Consider the following 12,499-nt stretch of genomic DNA (forward strand, 5'->3'; position numbering starts at 1 on the left):
TGATATTTTTGTTCTCTTCTTTCGTGGTTTGTAGTCTCTACTATTTTGCTTAATGAAAATTTTTTAGCTGAATTTTCTACCTTGCACAAATATTATCGTGTAGTAGCATATTGGATATACATATACCTAAAGGGTATATGGGAAAATGTTTATTTAATGTACATAATAAAAAATTTTATTGGTAGAATCGAACCCAAATCGAAACCATCTATTCCGGTCTGGATTTGGTTCCAATAATTACAAGAACCAGAATGGTTCCAATTACTGAATACTCGAAGTATAATGGGTGATCTGATGTATTGATACTCAAACCGACCCACCCGATGCCTAGGCATACCACAAAGATAGGCTTGTTTCATTTTAACATAGATTTGAAATTGTAATTAATATAATTAAAAATATAAATTTTTTCTAATATACCCCTAAATTAAATAATAATTTAATATGAAAAGCTCTTATTTGTTGATAACAAAGCACAATAAAGATGAGCATATTAAAAAATTAAAATAATAAATTATACTCTCAACAAAGAAATTGACTTATAATTTGAGACAAACAAAAAAGTAAAGCAAGTCTATCTCTAAGGGACGAATGATGGAGTGTTGACCGAAATGGGCACTAAATAAGTTTTGGAATTTTTAATTCTGTCAAAAAAAGAGGGGAATGCACATTTGCAAAAGGAAAATACAGATTTCTATACATAAAATTTCGATACGACAGTGGGTCCACACATACATTGCTTTGCATTAAGCTAAAAAAAAATAAAAGAAAAAAAGAAAAAGACAGACTATTTAGAGGGAAGTTCAATGAGCAAAATTGAAATTAACCCTCTTATAGTGAACCAAAATAGCTATAAAATTGAAATAATCAATCATACATTAAAAAAAGGAATAATGTTATCTAGCACAAGTAGTGTTAGAACACCTGTTTAGATGACTATATATACTTTATAGATTCAATTAAATGAATCATGTGACTTAGCATTCAAATCAATCTATCATTTATTGTCATATAATTGCCACATATATTGGTGCTTAACATTAGTGATGATGAATAACATTTCTCCACATCTATTACAATATAGAGAGAGACATAATTAATGGTGACGATAGTTGGGTTGAGATGGCCTTTATAGTATGTTGACCTTGCCTGAAGGCAATAAGAGGTTAAGAGCCACTAAAAATTCGACCCAACATAGACCTTTAGCAAGCCAAATGGGCTCTTTATGCAACCCAATGTGCTCAGCTCAACTCAATTGATACCACTAGATATAAGAGTTATCCATGTCATGTACTTTATTGCACAGAATTTTGTTGCATTGAGACCTCTGATTGTGAGATGCAAATTAATTTGCTAAACTACTTGATCTCATAACATTACAAATTCTGTTCCAAATTATGGAAATTCTTTCTTGACATTCAAAATATATGAGGAAAAACAAAAAGAGAAGTGAACGCAAAAAAATAAATAAATAAAAATAAACATATAGAAGTCTTCTATTTAAAAATGGGATTAGACAAACAAAACAAAAAAAATAAAAAATAAAAAAAAAATCAAATTTTCTCTCATTTTCTTTTAATTTTCTTCCAGTTTTCTTTTTCTTAATATGAAGCGTGTTGTAGGAGCACATTTTCAAAAGAAACCTAAATATTGAGGAAGTTGTAGGGAAATGAGACTAAGTTATACGGCATGATATAAAGTATTAATCACAACAACAAGATGAGCACAAAGATAAGAATTTAATTTGATAGAGAACTTGGAGATTTTATTCAACAACTATAATGGAGAGAAAATGCAATAATTGTGTTCCTATACAATGACTCTTAACTTTCAATAATTATCTAATTGTAAAGAAAAGTGTACTATTCATAGGGATACATATCAAACTCTAATAATAGCTCAAAAGACGGAAACTACATCAAATGCATGTAAAATGAAATCGGAGAAAAAAAATCTGATGTTTCGTCGCTCAAGCACTGGCCTCGCGCCAGGCGAGCGTCAGTAGTGCTACTCAAGCGGCCCTATAGGGGTAGTTGAGCAAAAGGCTCTCTGCTCCAAAATTCATCCCACCGCTTGAGTAGTGGGCAGGGCAGGTTAGAGCCATGTCACCTAATCTTCTTCTTGGACCTTATTTGATTATCTTCAAGCCCAATACTTCAAATCATGCAACCCCTGATCTAAATTTGAATCACAAAACCCAACAATCTTCACCTCGACACATATTCCACTATTATGATCATGTCTCCAAAATTAATCCACCTTGAGAAAAAAAATCAAACTGTAAAGAATGAACCGAACTCTTCAACAATAACTAAACTAACTTATCCAAAAAACTAAAAACAGTCGACCTCTTCCACAATTCCAACTATGATACTTGAATCCAAGAACTGCTCCATAAAATTACTTTGGGTTCAACCCAAAAAATCAAATAATGATTTTAAAATCGGCCAAACTGGGCCAAAACATACCTTGAAGCAGAATCTAACTAAATGCTTTTGTAGAAACTAGAAAGCCCCTTGCTAGTTTGAACATCTGCAAATACGCTTAAAGCATGCGCAACAAAATCAGTTTTCCGGTACCTTTCTTCAAGGGATCTATCCATAGCAATTACATAAGATGACACTATAGGTGATGGTGGTAAATCAGCATTACCAATATCCACTGAACTCAACTGAGTTGTATTCTTCAATACGGACCTTGAACTAAATCCCAACAATATTATACCAGATTGAATAGCCACCACGGTACTAAACCTTTGCTGATTAATGTTCATAAATTTTGCATGACCTTGCAAGATGTATAAATGAGAACTATTCTATCTCTCCAATAGAACCCGTGCACCCTTACAAACCTTCAAAGCTCCATTTCCACCAAATAACTTATAACCCTTTCAATCAAAAGTAATTAATGAGATGGATTTTTCTTCAAATCTAAAACATGTTGAACCTGACCAAGTGTTTTAGCTATCCCATTCAACCACTTTAATTTGACTTTACCAATACCAGCTACACAAAAAAGTGGTTGTTCAAAATTGTTTCATATGTTACAAACAGATCCCAATTGAGACATATATGAAAAGCACAAGCTAGAATCCAATCCTCGTTAAGATTGGAGTTGCCGTTAAAAATAGCCAATACATATCCATCACCCAAATAATCCTCTACGACATTAGCTTCACCTGAAGTATCTGATTCTGTCCCTTCTGATTTGTAGCCAAATTTACTTTTTCTGCAACTTGTTACAATTCCTCTTGATGTGCCCATTTTTCTTGAAATAAAATAAACTTGATTATTGAAATAGGATTTTGACCTACCGCTTCTATGACCACAATGAACAACAAGGCCTTGTCCGTCTCTAGCCTCAAATCCAATTAGATATTTCATCTTCTCCTTTTAAAACAAAACATCATATGCATCTTCAATGATGAAAGTATCACGACTATACAAAATTGTGTCTCTAAATGAAATAAACGAAGCAAACAATAAACACAAAAGAATGAAAGCTAAATCTTCTGATTTCCTTAAAAACAGCCAAAATGATCTTCCTATTATCTGCCTTATGTTATGTGATAAGAATACAACCTTGACTTCATTTGCAATTTACTTGTCAAACTCTTAATCATATAGAATTACTCCAACTTCGACCACAACGTATTTGTCGTTTTTCCCTTCAAAACTTTCTTAAGAATATTATTCGAAAGATGAAAACGAATTTGTAAAAGCAACTTTTGATCCTTCCATTGTTTCTCCTCCATCATCCAAGTTGTGGGCATTTTATCAAATTCCAACAACGCATCATCCAAATCCATCTAAGTGAGTACTGCATCGTCTCATGCCATATTAAGAATCGAGTACTGCGATCTAAAACTAGAATGTCATAATTCAAGGTTGACATCAATAACAAGAAACCACGAAAAAATCAAACCAAAGCTTTGATACCATTTGTTGAGAATTTGGACGAGATTATACGACAAGACATGAAGTATTGATTGATAAGTGTGTTTTTACGCACTTATTTAGTTCACAAACATGACGTAATTAAGAGCAAAATATTGGATTTGTGATTTAATTTTTGTTAATTTGTGTATCGTAGGATATACTGATGAACATGGTGAAATTCAGGAGAAAAGAGGCGAAAAAGGACTAAATTGAAGCAAAGTGAAAGTTCGGGAACAAAGTGCAATTATCTGAAAAGTTGATCCAACAGACACATCAAGCAATTGATTGAGCTAGGTACCAATTGGAGGTCATAATGAAACATTGGAACAATTAGAAACACGAAAGGAGGTCAAGAAGTCGATGAATAAAGTTTTATGATCAACATAACATAATTTGAAAGTTTTTTTCTACTATGCGGTCGCATGGTAGAAACCTTATGCGGTCACGAACACTGAGTCAGGGAATTAATACACCAAATTTCATAAACCTATGCGGTCACATAGGTATATTTTGGGGTTGATTCTGCAGATTCTTATTCGCGATGAAATTCTTATGGAAGCCTAATCTAAACGTGATATAAATACCCAAATTCATCAGAAACAAAGGAAGAATGCATTGGAAAGAAGAAAAACACATCTTGGAGAGGATCTTGAGCGAAAGGAACGAAGAAATTTACGAAGATCATCCAGATTTCATGCAAATTCATATCCCGGTGATGCTTTTTCTTCAATCTACTATGTATTTTGATTTTTTCTCCATGTTAGGCTAGATTTTCATGTACTAGGAGATTGATGAACCATGTGATGTAATATTTCATTTTCTAGTTTTACAAGTTGACATTAAAATGCGTATTTGGATATTTGAATGAATTATATGCATTGATTTTCTTCCATAATTAAGTGCATGTAATTATGTGACGTGTGGTGGTTTATTTCATTTATTCGAGAGAAGAGAAATAAATTCGACAAGGTATAATTTATCGTAGGGTCCAATAGGGGATAGAGATATACCTCTATGCTTTATGTGAATCTTTAAGTGCTCATAAAATTGAATGCATTTTTATATATGCACTTGTCATAGAAATATAGGCCTATGGTATGTAAAAATAGGTTCAATACATCTCGAGAGGGAGTATTGGATAGAATGAGGAGCATTGATTCGTCAATAATTTAACACCTGTCATTAGTGAAACTAGGGTTTAAGATGATCATTGCATGAAAATTCGTGATCCTAGTGTGATTAACATTCATTGAATACAACAAACTTGCGTTCGAACCATTTAATCTGCATTTTAATTAATTAAAACATCATTTTGCATATTTGATCCTTTAATTCATAACATTTACATAATTAGGGTTTCCTTTTGGTTAACAATTCAATTTGGATAATTCAATTTCAGTTAAAGCTCCGATAGATAGAATTGAACTACTCGATCCCTGTGGAACGATATTCAGATTCAAATATCCACTTTATTACTTATTAACGAACAGTACACTTGCGGTGGTTTAAATCGAAATTAATATTTCGTGAACAAGTTTTTGACGCCATTGCCGGGAGATTGAGTTTAGTTTAATTTTATTTCTTTCTAGACACTATTTCGAACTTTCAATTTTCATTTTTATTTATACATTTAATTTCGTTTAGGCATTTTGCTTTATTTTTATTTTATTATTTATATTGATAGAATCTGAGTGCTACTATTGATTCTCTCGCAGAGTTGCATGTCTACAACGACGGGAGGAGAATTAATTCCAGCAAACTCGAAAATTGAGCGAACCTTTTATCGATTGCAACGAGAAAATAGAGAAGCACGTCAGCAACAACAAGAGCAAATGGCTAACTTACAGAACAACCCTGTTTTTCAAGCTAATGAAGGAGAGGCGGTGGATGAAGAAAATGAAATTTTGGGAGATTTCTTGACTCATGTGATTCAAAGCTAGTCCAGTATAGTGTATCCACCGTTTGGACAACCAAACTTCTAGTTGAAGACCAATGTGATACAGCTATTCAAGAATGGACATCAATTTTATGGCAGAGCTGAATCATTTGACGACGCCTGGAATAGATTAAAAAACATGCTCCAAAAGTGCCCTCAACATGGGTTTGACAAAAAGACCCAAATTCGATTCTCTTATAAAGGGTTACTTCCTTACCACAAAAGCATGGTGGACTCAGCATCAGATGGCTCAATATCCACACGAACAATTGATGGGGCATTGGAACTATTCGAGAGAATGGCTACCATTTCAGCCATTTGGTCTTCTGAGAGGGTGATCCCAAAGAAAAGGTCTAGGTGTCTACGAGATAGACACTTATTCAGCCATAGCCACAAAGATCGACTCTTTGTGTTACAAGGTTGAAAGCATGTCACAGTCAGCACACGTTAAGAAGAACAATTGTGAGGAATGTAGAGTTTAGCATAAAACATCAGACTGCCCAATCATAATGCAAGGAATTGAGCAGGCAGACTATGCACAGTGGGGACAGTGCCAACCTAACAACTCATATGGGAAAACTTACAATCCCAATTGGAAGAGGCGTCCCAACTTTTTTTGAAGCAACTAGAATCAGAATAAGCCACGGGAACAGTTTCAACAACAAGAGAAGAGACCTCAATTGGAAGAAATGTTAGGGAAATTCATGGAGAATGACGAGGCTATCCTTCAGAACAAAAATGAAGCCTTTAAAAATTTGGAAACTCAGATGGGACAGCTAGCCATGGCGTTAAATGGCAGAGCATCGGGTAATCTATCGAGTAACACATAAATTAACCCAAGGAGCAAGCTAAGGCTATTACAACTCGAAGTGGGATGCAGCTACCCGAAATACGTGTTAAGAGACCGAGTGTGATGAGAGAACCACCTCCTACAGAGGAAGAAACTATGGAACAGGACGAACAACCAAAAGAATCAACTCCAAAGGGAAGTTTAGAGAATTCACGGGATAAAGCCATGGTTACAGTCAACCCATATAAGCTTCCAATTCCATTTCCCCAGGGGTTGAGGAAACATAAAATGGAGCAGCAGTACAAGAAATTCCTCGAAGTCTTCAAAAAGCTCTACATCAATATCCCGCTAGCAAATGTACTATCCCAAATGCCCAGCTATGCAAAGTTTGTGAAGGACATTCTATCAAATAAATGCAAGTTGGAAGACCACGAGACAATAATGCTTACAAAAGAATGTAGCGCCAGAATTCAGAAAAACCTCCTGCTAAAATTGAAAGATCCAGAAAGTTTTACTGTTCCTTGTACTATTGGTGAAGTTTATTTTGATAAAGCCTTATGTGATCTTGGTGCAAGTGTTAATTTAATGCCTCTGTCTGTTTTTAGGAAACTCGGCTTGGGAGAGGCTAAAGCGACTACCGTAACACTGCAGTTGGCTGATAGGTCGCTGACCCACCCAAGGGAAATAAAAGAAGACGTGCTTATCAAAGTCCCTGTAGATTTCCTCATCTTGGACATAGAGGAAGACAAGGACATCCCGTTAATACTCGGCAGACCATTTTTGGCAACAGAGAGAGCCTTAATTGATATTCAGAGGGGACAGTTAATTTTGAGATTGGGGAAGGAGCAGATATCATTCAACGTCTTTAAGGCCATGAAACTCCCTTCTGAATCAGATAGCTATTTCCATGTCAATGTCATTGATATGGTGGTCCAGAAGACATTCTTACTTAACAGCACATCCGATGCTTATGAGGCGTGTATTGCACATTCTCATTCAGCCCAGTCAGGCTCTCTTGAGATTGAGACATGTGCAAAGTTTCTGGAGACAAACCCGCCATACACACGAAAGAGACATTTCGAGGAGCTAAGAACAGGGACCACAAAACCATTACCCTCTATTCAGTAGCCGCCAGTATTGGAACTTAAGCAACTGTCCCCACATCTCAGATATGCTTATTTGGGAGAGTCATGTACACTCTTGATGATTATTTCAAACACAGTTAGTAAGGTGAAGGAAGAAAGACTGCTTAGGGTACTCAGAGAAAATAAGACTGCAATTGGGTGGACGATAGCTAACATTAAAGGGATTAGTTCTTAACTGTGTATGCACAAAATTCTCATGGAGGAGAATTGTAAGCCAAGTATAGAAGGACAGAGTAGACTAAATCCAAACATGAAGGAAGTGGTAAGGAAAGAAGTATTGAAATTATTGGATGCTGGTATTATATACCCAATTTCAGACAGTGCATGGATCAGCCCAGTTCAAGTTGTGCCGAAGAAAGGGAGAATGAATCACAGTGGTACAAAATGAGAAAGTGAGCTAATTCCTACCAGAGCAGTGACGGGATAGAGAGTTTGCATTGATTATCGCAAACTCAATGCAGCTACATGAAAGGACCATTTTTCACTCCCATTTATTGATCAGATGCTAGAAAGGTTGGCAGGGCATTCACATTACTAGATGGATACTCGGGCTCCAACCAGATACTAGTTGCGCCAGAGGATCAAGAGAAGACCACGTCCACTTGTCCTTATGATACTTTCACCTACCATAGGATGCCATTTGGTCTGTGCAATGCTCCAGCTACATTTCAGAGATGCATGATGGCAATATTCTCTTATATGATTGAAAGATTCATAGAGGTGTTCACGGACGATTTCTTAGTTTTTGGATCGTCATTTGATGAATGCTTGGAGCATTTAAATCTGATCTTACAGAGATGCAAGGAAACTAACTTAGTTCTGAACTGGAAAGAATACCACTTTATGGTACAGGAAGGAATTGTACTTGGACATCGGGTCTCAGCAAAGGGAATTGAGGTGGACAAAGTGAAAATTCAGGTTATTGAGAAGCTACCACCACCAACACCAGTTAAAGGGGTCTGTAGTTTCTTGGGGCATGCGGGGTTTATAATTATAAAGGATTTTTTGAAAATCACTAAGCCGCTGTGCAATCTACTGATGAACGACGTACCTTTTGAGTTTAATAAGGAATGCCTGATAGCATTCAACACTTTGAAGGAGAAACTCACGTCAGCACCGGTAACTGTAGCGCCAGATTGGGGATTGTCTTTTGAACTAATGTGTAATGACAGTGATCACGTCGTGGGTGTAGTATTGGGAAAACAGAGAAACAAGGTTTTTCACATGATCTACTATGCAAGCAGAACCCTAAATGATGCGCAGATCAATTACGCTACCACTGAAAATGAGCTCTTAGCCGTAGTATATGCATTCGACAAGTTTAGATCATATCTTATGGGATCTAAGGTCATAGTTTACACAGATCACGCTGTACTGAAATATCTGCTAACAAAGAATGATGCGAAGCCGAGTTTGATCCGATGGATATTGTTGCTGCAAGAATTTGACATTGAAATCAAAGACAAAAAGGGAAGTGAAAATGTGGTAGCAGATCATCTGTCCCGATTGGAGTCTACAGAGATAGAAGAATTAGTGGATATCATTGAAATTATCCCAGATGAATAGATGTTGAGCGTAGAAGAAGCACCTTAGTGCACAGACATTGTCAATTACTTGGCCAAGTCCATTCCACCACCAAATTACTCAAGTCACCAGAGGAAAAAGTTCTTTGCCGAACTAAAGTACTACTTCTAGAAAGATCCCATTCTCTACAGGCAAGGGGCTGATCAAATAGTAAGGATGTATTTACCTAAAGAAGAAGTACCCGAGATCCTTGAGCATTGCCACTCATCTGCATATGCGGGGCACTTTGGAGCATCAAAGACTGCTGTAAAGATCTATAGTTAGGGTTTTACTGGTCTACATTATTCAGAGACGCCTTTGAATTTGTGAAGAGGTGTGATAAGTGTCAGGGTACTGGAAATATCTTGAGAAGGAATGAAATGTCATTGAACAACATTTTGGAAGTGGAAATATTTGATGTCTGGGGGATTGATTTCATGGGACCTTTTCCCCCGTCCTTCTCGAATTAGTACATCTTGGTAGCAGTAGACTATGTATCCAAATGTGTGAAAGCAGTTGCATTGCCAACAAATGACGCGAAGGCCGTAATTGGATTCATCAAGAAGTACATTTTCACCCGATATAGCACACCACAGTCTATGACCAGTGATGGGGAAAAATACTTTTGCAATCGTCAGTTTGAGCAGTTGTTGAATAAATATGGCGTCAAACACCGTGTAGCTACTCCTTATCATCCACAGACCAGCGGGCAAGTGGAAGTTTCTAATCGGCAATCGAAAAGAATACTTAGTGAATTCATCTCAAAATGATAGGTCTAAAAAGTTGGACGACGTTTTGTGGGCTTATAGGACAACATTCAAGACACCAATAGGGATGTCTCCATACCGCCTAGTTTTTGGAAAAGCGTGCCACCTGCCACTAGAGATAAAACACCGGGCACATTGGGCTATGAAACAGTTAAACATAGATTCGAAGGTTGTCGGTGAAAAGAGATTGTTACGACTGAATGAGTTACATGAATTCCGGATGGAAGCATATAAAAATGCATAAGGCTCTACAAAGAGCGAATCAAGAAGTGGCATGACATGCATATTTAGAGGCGAGAGTTTGAAGTGGGGTAGAAAGTGCAATTGTACAACTCTACACTCAAGCGCTTCCGAGGAAAATTAAGGACAAGGTGGTCGGGTCCTTATAGACTCACTAAGGTGTTACCATATAGGGCTATAAAAGTCAGCCATGAAACTAAGGGTACTTTCACAGTTAACGGGCAAAGGCTGAAAGACTATTGGGACGGTGACTTCTCTAAGCAAAAGTCCATCGTTCAACTTGGGACTCCAGAATGAAGCAGCTACGAGAAAGTTGAGCTAACAACTATAAACTAGCGCTGGGTGGAAGGCAACCCGCTGTATCCTTTTCATTACTTTTAATTTTGGCATTAGCTTAGGAACGTTTGATTTTCACATTTGATTTTTTTAGGCTTAGGTCATTGATCATCCATGGATGTCAATCGAGTCTAAGCACTACCCACACGGGTCCCTATTCATCGAGCACAAGTTAGGAATGATTGATTTAGTGTTTAGGTGATTGGATGTGAACATCACACATTTCGAGGTAGAAAGTGTGTTTTTCGAAGTACTTCAAGAATCAAAGGGTGACTTCAATTTTAAAAAGTAATTTTGGAACTAAGTCAATGACCTACGCATGCCTCATATGGTCTAATGTGTTTTGATAAATTTTGGGGGATGATGAAAGGCCGGTTCGAAGTCACAAGTTGAAAACCAAGAATTTGGGGGAAAATTTGGTCAAGGTTGAATTTTGGGGAATCAATTGTGTTCTTAAAAAATTTTCACGTGCATTTACTAAAAAACAAAAAAAAATTACTTTAAAACACACGACACTCATTCTCACACTCACGCACAACCCTCGGCCCTCTCATCCCGTGCATCTCAAGTCGCACACTACAAACACAAGATCTTCAACTCATTACAATTCATAACCCACATTACAACTCATCTTGTCATTCATCTTGTGGTGGTATAATATAGTTCTAAATCTTGACAAGTTTGCAAGGTAAATTCTCTACAACATTTCCATCAATTCCGAAATTGGGAAAATTGTTTTTATTTGATTGGTATTCGATAGAGGTTGGGTAATTGTGGTGTTTATGACTAATTTGTGACATTGGATACTAGTTTAGATAGCTTCATATACCAAAATAGTGAAAACCTTAAAATGCTCATAATGTGTTTGATGAAATGCCTTAGTAATAATTTGTGTACAATTTGGTGTTTTCTTTGCATGAGGGATGATTGACAAACATGGTGGCTAACACATTGTGATGAATTCCCACATCAATTGAAATAGAAAACATCTGTATCCATTTTTGCAACACATAGGCACATGGCTAGGTCACGGCATGTCACGACACTTCACGTTATCCACTTTGGCACATAATTTGACACATCTAACGACATCCATTTGATTGGCAATTTGAATATGTGGTAGAACATATTGCACACTCTCATTTGCCCAGAGGTTGCTCGGGAAAATTTCAACCTTTCTCGATGATGTCCGGCGATGAAATTCATAGGTCGATCATGGAACATAAATTCCAAAAATGCTTCTTTGAGCTGAGTCTTATTGGTCAATCCTCCTTTTGACATGATAACTCTATTTTGGGACTTATTTTATGTATTTAAAATGCCAACTGCATGTACATGCATTTTGAAGCAAGTTTGGGGGATTTGGACAATATATGCCTAGTTTGCCTTATTCCATGCCTTGGGTGTCAACATGAAACCTAATGAACGTTACTTCACAACTTTGCAGGATACCTCCAAAACGAACCTTGAAAGGGAAAGAAAAAATTGGCTCATCTTCCGGAACAGCCCGTACTCGAGTTCTTGAAGGGGGGATACAAAGATTTCTAAATTTCGGGACAGCAACCCGCTATGAAAACATTGTGAATTGGTGGATAGTAACACCAGAGCGAGCGGTTAAATTAGAGGATTTTCCAGGTTTTGAGTTGATCACTTTGGTGGATAACTGTGGGTGGGCAAAGGTAGTAGAGCAGCCACATCTGATCTATGAATCATTGGTGGGAGAATTCTATGCAAACATGAATGCAGAGATCGACATACCATGGTCCGCCCACTTGCATCAGACA

This window comes from Olea europaea, unplaced genomic scaffold, assembly GCF_002742605.1.
Source record: "Olea europaea var. sylvestris unplaced genomic scaffold, O_europaea_v1 scaffold1750, whole genome shotgun sequence".
In the NCBI taxonomy this organism is placed as follows: domain Eukaryota; kingdom Viridiplantae; phylum Streptophyta; class Magnoliopsida; order Lamiales; family Oleaceae; genus Olea; species Olea europaea.